The following is an 11,015-nucleotide window of genomic DNA, read 5'->3' on the forward strand; positions in this document are numbered from 1 at the left end:
ACTGGAGTTGCTTACCAAGAAGACAGTGAATGTTCCAGAGTGGCCGAGTTACAGTTTTGACTTAAATCTGAAAATATATGGCAAGACTTGGAAATGGTTGTCTAGCAATGATCAACAACCAATTTGACAGCTTGAAGAATTTTGAAAAGAATAATGGGCAAATGTTGCAAATCCAGGTGTGGAAAACTGTTAGAAACTCATCCAGAGAACTCACAGCTGTAATTGCTGCCAAAGGTGCATGTACAAAGTATTGACTCAGTGGTGTGAATTCTTAAGTACATTGCCCTAGGTTGGTGGCCTTTAACGCCTAAGAGACGGGGTGACCTCAGACAGGCATAGTTACCCTCGGCGGGACTGGAATTATTCCCACCATTGACTGGTTGGAGCTGAAGAGCTGGAGGACTCAATCTCTCTCAGTTTCTGTACAAAAATAAAAGAATAAGGGAGGGAACACACACAAACACTCTTTTTCAGTAGAAATTGGAAAATGTAAGAAGGGAGAAATCATTGCATATTTCAGATTCTAGACATTGGTCTGTCCAACTTTGGCTATATACACAGAGGAGTGTGGGTGTGACTGACGCAGCAGTGCTCATCTTGCCCCGAGGGCTGAGCTGGACTGTTGTAGACTGACTGAAGGGGATAAGATTGTATGGATGCTCAATGTAGAATGTTGAACTGGACCTCTTTGGCTCAATAGAATGGTTAATTAATTATTGTTTTAAAAGGTGGGACTGAGCGCGAGGTTCTTTGCGAGCGTACTTATATAGTTTTCTAAACCAAGTTTGTTTGTGTGTGTGTGTGTGTGCTTGCATGGGGGTCTGTCTGTCAGCCCGTCCGTTTTACTGTGTCTGCTTTACTGTGGGTCGATGATAGGTGGTGCATTCTGTTCATTCTGCTAACCTCTGAAACAGCTCCCATTCAACAAACTGAACACATCAGTCTGCACAGGTGTCTGTAGAGCATTCACTGCAATATGAAACCATTTATAAGAAATGACACAAAACAAGTCTACATCACAAGCAGTGACTGAGGTAAATATGATGCATATTGAAGAACTCAAAGAGGTCGGTAAAGAAAAGACTGAAAGACAGACAGAGTCCATCTATTCTGTGTCTTCTGATAGCAGTCTGAAGGGGACCTTGGAGGAGTGACGACGACTGTGTCTGTCTGCTAACCAGGGCATTGTGGGTATGATGGATGCATGAGGCATCATCACTCCAGTTCTCAGCTAGAGATGATAGATCGATCTGGACGGATGATATAAGTGATGTGTTATTGACATGTGTTGTCTTGTGTATTTTGTGTGTGTGTGTGTGTCTCTGAGTGCATGCGTGCGTGCGTGTGTGTGTCTGTGTGTGTATGCGTGTGTGTGTGTGTGCATTGATTTGAGCTATGTCACTCTCCCTGTAGGAACCAACGCCTTGCACATACTTGAAGAGAACCAAGGACATTACACCCTAGTTCCCCCTCACATACTAACTGTGCACGCCAGGCAATATTCACAGCAACTCTATCATTACAAAAAACATAACCCAGAGAGCAGGTGTCTTTACCTATAGTTGCTTACCAGTTACTCTGCTCTGTGAAATCAATGACATACAGTCAATTCATGCTCTTTGTGCTGTGAGAATGTGGGCTGATGCATAGGTCTGCGTCCCAAATGGCACCCTATTCCCTATAAAATAAATTGCATTATGTATGACCAGAGCCTTATGGGCCCTGCTCAAAACATAGGGAATAGGGTGCAGTTTGGGATGCACAAACGTTCCCAAAGTAATGTACAGTGCAGACAAACAAATTGATCTATAAAATAAACACCTAAGTTTAAAGTGAGAAGTAGGCATTGGTCTGAAGTAAGAAAAAAAAGAAAGAAAACTCACATGAGCGCCACAATGTCTACTCCACCCATGCTCTACCAAGGTTTTCCAGCACCACAATGTCTACTGCACCCATACTCTACCAAGGTTTTCCAGCAACACAATGTCTACTCCACCCATGCTCTACCAAGGTTTTCCAGCAACACAATGTCTACTCCACCCATACTCTACCAAGGTTTTCCAGCACCACAATGCCTACTCCACCCATGCTCTACCAAGGTTTTCCAGCACCACAATGTCTACTCCACCCATGCTCTACCAAGGTTTTCCAGCAACACAATGTCTACTCCACCCATTCTCTACCAAGGTTTTCCAGCACCACAATGTCTACTCCACCCATTCTCTACCAAGGTTTTCCAGCACCACAATGTCTACTCCACCCATTCTCTACCAAGGTTTTCCAGCACCACAATGCCTTCTCCACCCAAGCTCTACCAAGGTTTTCCAGCACGACAATGCCTACTCCACCCATTCTCTACCAAGGTTTTCCAGCAACACAATGTCTACTCCACCCATGTTCTACCAAGGTTTTCCAGCACCACAATGTCTACTCCACCCATGTTCTACCAAGGTTTTCCAGCACCACAATGTCTACTCCACCCATGTTCTACCAAGGTTTTCCAGCACCACAATGTCTACTCCACCCATGTTCTACCAAGGTTTTCCAGCACCACAATGTCTACTCCACCCATTCTCTACCAAGGTTTTCCAGCACCACAATGTCTACTCCACCCATGCTCTACCAAGGTTTTCCAGCACCACAATGCCTACTCCACCCATGCTCTACCAAGGTTTTCCAGCACCACAATGTCTACTCCACCCATGCTCTACCAAGGTTTTCCAGCACCACAATGTCTACTCCACCCATGCTCTACCAAGGTTTTCCAGCACCACAATGTCTACTCCACCCATGCTCTACCAAGGTTTTCCAGCACCACAATGTCTACTCCACTCATTCTCTACTAAGGTTTTCCAGCACCACAATGTCTACTCCACCCATTCTCTACCAAGGTTTTCCAGCACCACAATGTCTACTCCACCCATGCTCTTCCAAGGTTTTCCAGCACCACAATGTCTACTCCACCCATGCTCTACCAAGGTTTTCCAGCACCACAATGTCTACTCCACCCATGCTCTACCAAGGTTTTCCAGCACCACAATGTCTACTCCACCCATTCTCTACCAAGGTTTTCCAGCACCACAATGTCTACTCCACCCATTCTCTACCAAGGTTTTCCAGCACCACAATGTCTACTCCACCCATTCTCTACCAAGGTTTTCCAGCACCACAATGCCTTCTCCACCCACGCTCTACCAAGGTTTACCAGCACCACAATGCCTACTCCACCCATTCTCTACCAAGGTTTTCCAGCAACACAATGTCTACTCCACCCATGTTCTACCAAGGTTTTCCAGCACCACAATGTCTACTCCACCCATGTTCTACCAAGGTTTTCCAGCACCACAATGTCTACTCCACCCATGTTCTACCAAGGTTTTCCAGCACCACAATGTCTACTCCAGCCATTCTCTACCAAGGTTTTCAGGCACCACAATGCCTTCTCCACCCATGCTCTACCAAGGTTTTCCAGCACCACAATGTCTACTCCACCCATGCTCTACCAAGGTTTTCCAGCACCACAATGTCTACTCCACCCATGCTCTACCAAGGTTTTCCAGCACCACAATGTCTACTCCACCCATTCTCTACCAAGGTTTTCCAGCACCACAATGTCTACTCCACCCATGCTCTACCAAGGTTTTCCAGCACCACAATGTCTACTCCACCCATGCTCTACCAAGGTTTTCCAGCACCACAATGTCTACTCCACCCATGCTCTACCAAGGTTTTCCAGCACCACAATGTCTACTCCACTCATTCTCTACCAAGGTTTTCCAGCACCACAATGTCTACTCCACCCATTCTCTACCAAGGTTTTCCAGCACCACAATGTCTACTCCACCCATGCTCTACCAAGGTTTTCCAGCACCACAATGTCTACTCCACCCATGCTCTACCAAGGTTTTCCAGCACCACAATGTCTACTCCACCCATGCTCTACCAAGGTTTTCCAGCACCACAATGTCTACTCCACCCATTCTCTACCAAGGTTTTCCAGCACCACAATGTCTACTCCACCCATTCTCTACCAAGGTTTTCCAGCACCACAATGTCTACTCCACCCATTCTCTACCAAGGTTTTCCAGCACCACAATGCCTTCTCCACCCACGCTCTACCAAGGTTTTCCAGCACCACAATGCCTACTCCACCCATTCTCTACCAAGGTTTTCCAGCAACACAATGTCTACTCCACCCATGTTCTACCAAGGTTTTCCAGCACCACAATGTCTACTCCACCCATGTTCTACCAAGGTTTTCCAGCACCACAATGTCTACTCCACCCATGTTCTACCAAGGTTTTCCAGCACCACAATGTCTACTCCAGCCATTCTCTACCAAGGTTTTCAGGCACCACAATGCCTTCTCCACCCATGCTCTACCAAGGTTTTCCAGCACCACAATGTCTACTCCACCCATGCTCTACCAAGGTTTTCCAGCACCACAATGTCTACTCCACCCATGCTCTACCAAGGTTTTCCAGCACCACAATGTCTACTCCACCCATGCTCTACCAAGGTTTTCCAGCACCACAATGTCTACTCCACCCATGCTCTACCAAGGTTTTCCAGCACCACAATGTCTACTCCACCCATGCTCTACCAAGGTTTTCCAGCACCACAATGTCTACTCCACCCATGCTCTACCAAGGTTTTCCAGCACCACAATGTCTACTCCACCCATGCTCTACCAAGGTTTTCCAGCACCACAATGTCTACTCCACCCATGCTCTACCAAGGTTTTCCAGCACCACAATGTCTACTCCACCCATGCTCTACCAAGGTTTTCCAGCACCACAATGTCTACTCCACCCATGCTCTACCAAGGTTTTCCAGCACCACAATGTCTACTCCACCCATGCTCTACCAAGGTTTTCCAGCATCACAATGTCTACTCCACCCATGCTCTACCAAGGTTTTCCAGCACCACAATGCCTTCTCCACCCATGCTCTACCAAGGTTTTCCAGCACCACAATGTCTACTCCACCCATGCTCTACCAAGGTTTTCCAGCACCACAATGTCTACTCCACCCATGCTCTACCAAGGTTTTCCAGCACCACAATGCCTTCTCCACCCATGCGCTACCAAGGTTTTCCAGCACCACAATGTCTACTCCACCCATGCTCTACCAAGGTTTTCCAGCACCACAATGCCTACTCCACCCATGCTCTACCAAGGTTTTCCAGCACCACAATGTCTACTCCACCCATGCTCTACCAAGGTTTTCCAGCACCACAATGTCTACTCCACCCATGCTCTACCAAGGTTTTCCAGCAACACAATGTCTACTCCACCCATTCTCTACCAAGGTTTTCCAGCACCACAATGTCTACTCCACCCATGCTCTACCAAGGTTTTCCAGCACCACGATGTCTACTCCACCCATGCTCTACCAAGGTTTTCCAGCACCACAATGCCTACTCCACCCATGCTCTACCAAGGTTTTCCAGCACCACAATGTCTACTCCATGTGAATGTGTATGCAGGTTTCTTTGTCACGCCCTGACCTTAGTTATCTTTGTTTTCTTTATATTTTTGGTTAGGTCAGGGTGTGACATGGGTGAATATATGTTTTTGTCCTATCTAGGGGTTATGTATGTTTATGGGGTTGGGACCAGTCTAGGGTCTTTTGTATGTCTATGGTTGCCTAGATTGGTTCTCAATTAGAGGCAGCTGTTTATCGTTGTCTCTGATTGGGAACCATATTTAGGCAGCCATATGCTTTGGGTATTTTGTGGGTGATTGTTTCCTGTGTCAGTGTTTGTGCCACACGGGATTCATATTTACTTTGTTATTTTGTATTCAGTTTATACTGTTAAAACATGGACACTTGCCACACTGCGTATTGGTCCGATCCTTGCTACTCCTCTTCAGACGAAGAGGACGATATCCGTTACATTCTTAGGATTCAAACCTTCTCAAACATTCTAATTCATACTCTTAGAGGAGGGGCTCCCATAATAACGTGATTTGTACCCCATACAGATTAAAGTATAGGATTCTTCACACACCACACTAATCCCATTCCACTAATCCTTTTCTACCTAATTATATGAAAGCAAGCTTTGCTAATATACTTACAAGACCATCATGCTTGATTGAGCTAGCCCTGGGGCGGCAGGCCTAGTGGTTAGAGCGTTGGACTAGTAACCGGAAGGTTGCAAGCTCAAACCCCCGAGCTGACAAGGTACAAATCTGTCGTTCTGCCCCTGAGAAGGTTTGAATCCTAAGAATGTAACGGATATTGTCCTCTTCGTCTGAAGAGGAGTAGCAAGGATCGGACCAATACGCAGTGCGCTAACCACTAGGCTACCTGCCACCCCTATTAGTACTCAGACCTCTTCACGTTTTGTTATGTTACAGTCTTATTCTAAAATGTATTAAATCGTTTTTTTCTCCTCATCAATCTACACACAATACACCATAATGACAAAGAAAAAACTGTTTTTTAGAAAGAAAAAAAAAACGCACTATCACATTTACATAAGTATTCAGACCCTTTAGTCAGTACTTTGTTGAAGCACCTTTGGCAGCGATTACAGCCTTGAATCTTCTTGAGTATGACCCTACAAGCTTGGCACACCTGTATTTGTGTAACGGCTGTTGGTGGAAGAAGGTGAGGACCAAGGTGCAGAGTGGTACGTGTTCATGTTTGTTTATTGACACTGAACACTAAATACAAAAATAACAAAGGGAATAACCGAAACAGTCCTGAAAGGTGAAACACTAAACAGAAATCAACTACCCACAAAACCCATGTGGGAAAAAGCTACCTAAGTATGGTTCTCAATCAGAGACAACGATAGACAGCTGCCTCTGATTGAGAACGACACCCGGCCAAACAACAAAGAAATACAAAACATAGAAAATTAACATAGAATGCCCACCCTAGTCACACCTAACCAAAATAGAGAATAAAAGCCTCTATGGCCAGGGCGTAACAATTTGGGGAGTTTCTACCATTCTTCTCTGCAGATCCTCTCAAGCTCTGTCAGGTTGGATGGGGAGCATCACGAGGGCAATGGGAATGCAATGGGAATGAAATTGCCTCTGACAAAGCAATTTCCAGGTCTCTCCAGAGATGTTCGATCGGGTTCATGTCCAGAATCTGGCTGGGCCGCTCAAGGACATTCAGAGACTTGTCCTGAAGCCACTCCTGCGTTGTTTTGGCTGTGTGCTTAGGGTTGTTGTCCTGCGAAGGTGAATCTTCGCCCCAGTCTGAAGTCCTGAGCGCTCTGGAGCAGGTTTTCCTCAAGGATCTCTCTATACTTTACTCCGCTCATCTTTCCCTTGATCCTGACTAGTCTCCCAGTCCCTGCCGCTGAAAAACATCCCTACAGCATAATGCTGCCACCACCATGCTTCACCGTAGGGATGGTATTGGCCTGGTGATGAGCGGCGCCTGATTTTCTCCCGATGAGACACTTGGCATCAAGCCAAAGAGTTAAAAATTGGTTTGTTAAGATAAGAGAATCTTATTTCTCATGGTCTGAGAGTGATTTAGGTGACTTTTGGCAAACTCCAAGTGGGCTGTCATGTGCCTTTTACTGAGGAGTGGTTTCTGTCTGGCCACTCTACCATAAAGGCCTGAGTGCTGCAGAGATGGTTGTCCTTCTGGAAGGTTCTCCCATCTCCACAGAGGAACTCTGGAGCTCTGTCAGAGTGACCATCGGGTTCTTGGTCACCTCCCACACAGATACCAATTCCCCATTCCAAGTTGAAAGACAAAGGCCAATAATCCCAATTAAGAACACTACTTCTCAGTGTCACCCCCGGTTCTCATTTACCGCTAACGAGCAATCGAGCTGGTTAATTGAGGTCAAAAGTCCTCCTCATCTACTGATTGCACTTTCACCATCCCCCTTTCTCCCTCTCCTCATCCCCCCTTTCTCCCCCTCTCCCACCACCCCTCTCCCTGTGAGTGACAGTGACCCTCTTCCACCCCTCCATCTCTGCCATGTAAATCTGAAGGACCAGAGGAGATACTGTCTGACCCAGGCTCTCAGCCTCTTCCTAATCCCTGAAAGAGACACCCCTGAGCGGGGACAGATGCACATTTTTACACAACACCAGGCTTATCTACAGCCAGCCCCTACCTACTCTAAGCTGTAGCCACAGTGATATTGGAACAGAACAAATCCTCGGCTGTCACAGCGCTATTAGAGAGAGCGAAAGAGAAAAAGAGAGAGAGAGGCCCCCTCCTCTTTCTGACAAGATCTGGTCGTCTCACACGGCGTCCGTATCAGTGGCTGACGTCAATGGCCAATAGAGATAATGGAGCACTGAGGGTGGTTTGATCGTTTGGGTGGCTCCCAGGCAATACAACTGTGTGTTTGAGTGTGTGTGTACCTCAGTGGGAAAAGAAAACTAACAGAACCACTCTGGTCAACAAACACTGGTTCAATCATACCCACAACTTTAATGATTTGTTCATCTTTTCTCTTCAGTGACGATCCCTCATCAACCAGTGTTTCCTTTCCCTCTTAGTAAATTATACATTAAATGATATGTGGCCTCCACAATAGTATAGGCATTGGCTCAGTGTTAAATTCAAATCTCCCTATCATCATATATAAACCAATGACACCACTCTCAATGAAAATTCGCAAATCAACTTGATGGGAGGTACCTCTCGTCATGAGCTGTCAGGCCATTACCGAGAACCACATACCAGATTTTTTTAACAGGGTCGTTAGCGATTTCTGCGCCTTCCTAGCTCATATTCTAGATGTCGGATTAAAACGAGGCTATCGCGTCCATAAAGTGACCGCTGGACTTAAAAAATGCCATATTGTGCAACAGTTTTTATAAAATGTATAATTTATCGCTCTCCCCAGGTCATTTCTGTCCATTAAGAACCAACAATGTTATTTTTATAGTATTTCTGACAATGTGAACATATTTTCAGCCGAATCTCAGAGTACTTGGCTGCTATTATAGCCAGTTAGCTCACCAACTAGCCAGCAGCTACAAGTCAATGAGACTGTACCAAAAATCCACATTTTCCAGACGTTGAAATCAGGTTCATTTTCGGTTCTGAATGAATGTTGAAAAAACTTTCTATACTTTTTTACTGTAATGTACTGCACTCTGCTGTGCTCTACTGCAGTGGTTCTCAAACCTCTCCTCGGGATACTCCAGTCATTTCACAATGTTTCTCTAGCTCTGAACTAGCTATTGAAGAGATTGAGGATTAGTTGACAAGTTGAATCAGGTGTGCTATCTCTGGAATAGATACAGATAGAAATTTGGGACCATCCTTACAGTGAAGCATGGTAGTGGCAACATCATCATTCTGTGGGGATGTTTTTCAGTTGCAGGGACTGGGAGACTAGTCGGGATCGAGGGAAAGGTGAATGGAGTAAAGTACAGAGAGATCCTTGATGGAAACCTTCGGGACAAGTCTCTGAATGTCCTTGAGTGGCCCAGACAGATTCCGGACATGAACCCGATCGAACATCTCTGGAGAGACCTGAAAATAGCTGAGCAGTGACGCTCCCCATCCAACCTGACTTGAGAGGCTAGTAGAGAATGGGAGAAACTCCCCAAATACAGGTGTGCCAAGCTTGTAGTGTCACACCCAAGAAGACTTGAGGCTGTAATCGCTGCCAAGGGTACTTCAACAAAGTACTGAGTGAAGGGTCTGAATATGATATTGCAGTTATCATTTTTGATATTTATATTTATATTTTATACTTTTGCTAAAATGTAAAAAACCTGTTTTTGTTTGTCATTATTGGGTATTGTGTGTAGAAAAATAGTCACGTGCATATAACTACAAGGCTTCAATGTCACGATTTGGACATATTCAAATTGTATTATTTTGCCTTTATTTAACTAGGCAAGTCAGTTAGGAACAAATTCTTATTTTCAATGACGGCCTAGGAACAGTGGGTTAACTGCCTGTTCAGGGGCAGAACGACAGATTTGTACCAAGTCAGCTCGGGGCTTTGAACTTGCAACCTTCCGGTTACTAGTCCAACACTCTAACCACTAGGCTACCCTGCCGCCCCAAATGAGATGGTGCTGCTCTATTATCATCATCGAAGAGGAGCTGAAGCTTGCCAACAGCGAGGGTTAAAATGTCAGCCAGTCAAAGTAAAGCTACAATAACACAGGGGGGAGGGGTGGGTCCTTTCAGTTCACTAGGGTTGAGTCTGAGAATGAGGAGAGTTATTGGGAAGCCCTGTAGTTCTGCTGTTAATACGCTGTCATGAGGAGGGTTATTGGGAAGCCCTGTAGCTCTGCTGTTAATATGCTGTCATGAGGAGGGTTATTGGGAAGCCCTGTGGTTCTCTGTCACTTTAGCCTTCCCTGGATGTCATCCAAGATCTGCTGCTATCCAGGGAGGCAACTAAAATGTGTCCCAAATGGCACCCTATTTCCTACTAAAAGTAGTGCACTTTATAGAGAAAAGAGTGCCATTTGGGACACATTCTATGAGCCATTTCACCAGCAAGAGGGATATTGGATCAATGTGCACCCGAACAAAAGTAACGTGTGCAGACAGATGGGTGATATTGCCAGTAAGCTATCATACAGTATGTACTGTAATAGATACCTGGGATATTGCCCTGAGGCATCAACACACTGTATTTGATAATAGTATTCCTACCATAGTCGTGTGGATGTGGTAAAGAGATGCATTTCTATAGCCTTGTCCCAGATCTGTTTGTGCTGTCTTGCCAACTCGTAAGGTTATTGTCATGACATGCCAAACAATGACAATGACCATAGGAGTTGGCAAGACAGCACAAATAGATCTAGGACCAGGCTACTATTGCTATGCATAAAAAAGCCTATAATTAATCAATAAGTATATCAATCTATAGCTAATCAATGGTCAGAGGATAAGGGCAATGAATGGGTCCTTGAGCGTCACAACACTATCTCATATAGCTCCTGGGTGCTTTCCCTTATCCTAACCTCAAACATTAGTGGGGAAATGCTAAACTGACTCAAGATCGGCCTCTAGGGGCAACGTCTTCACCCTACTCCATCTCATATAGCCAT

This window comes from Oncorhynchus clarkii, unplaced genomic scaffold (genome assembly GCF_045791955.1).
Source record: "Oncorhynchus clarkii lewisi isolate Uvic-CL-2024 unplaced genomic scaffold, UVic_Ocla_1.0 unplaced_contig_662_pilon_pilon, whole genome shotgun sequence".
Classification (NCBI taxonomy): domain Eukaryota; kingdom Metazoa; phylum Chordata; class Actinopteri; order Salmoniformes; family Salmonidae; genus Oncorhynchus; species Oncorhynchus clarkii.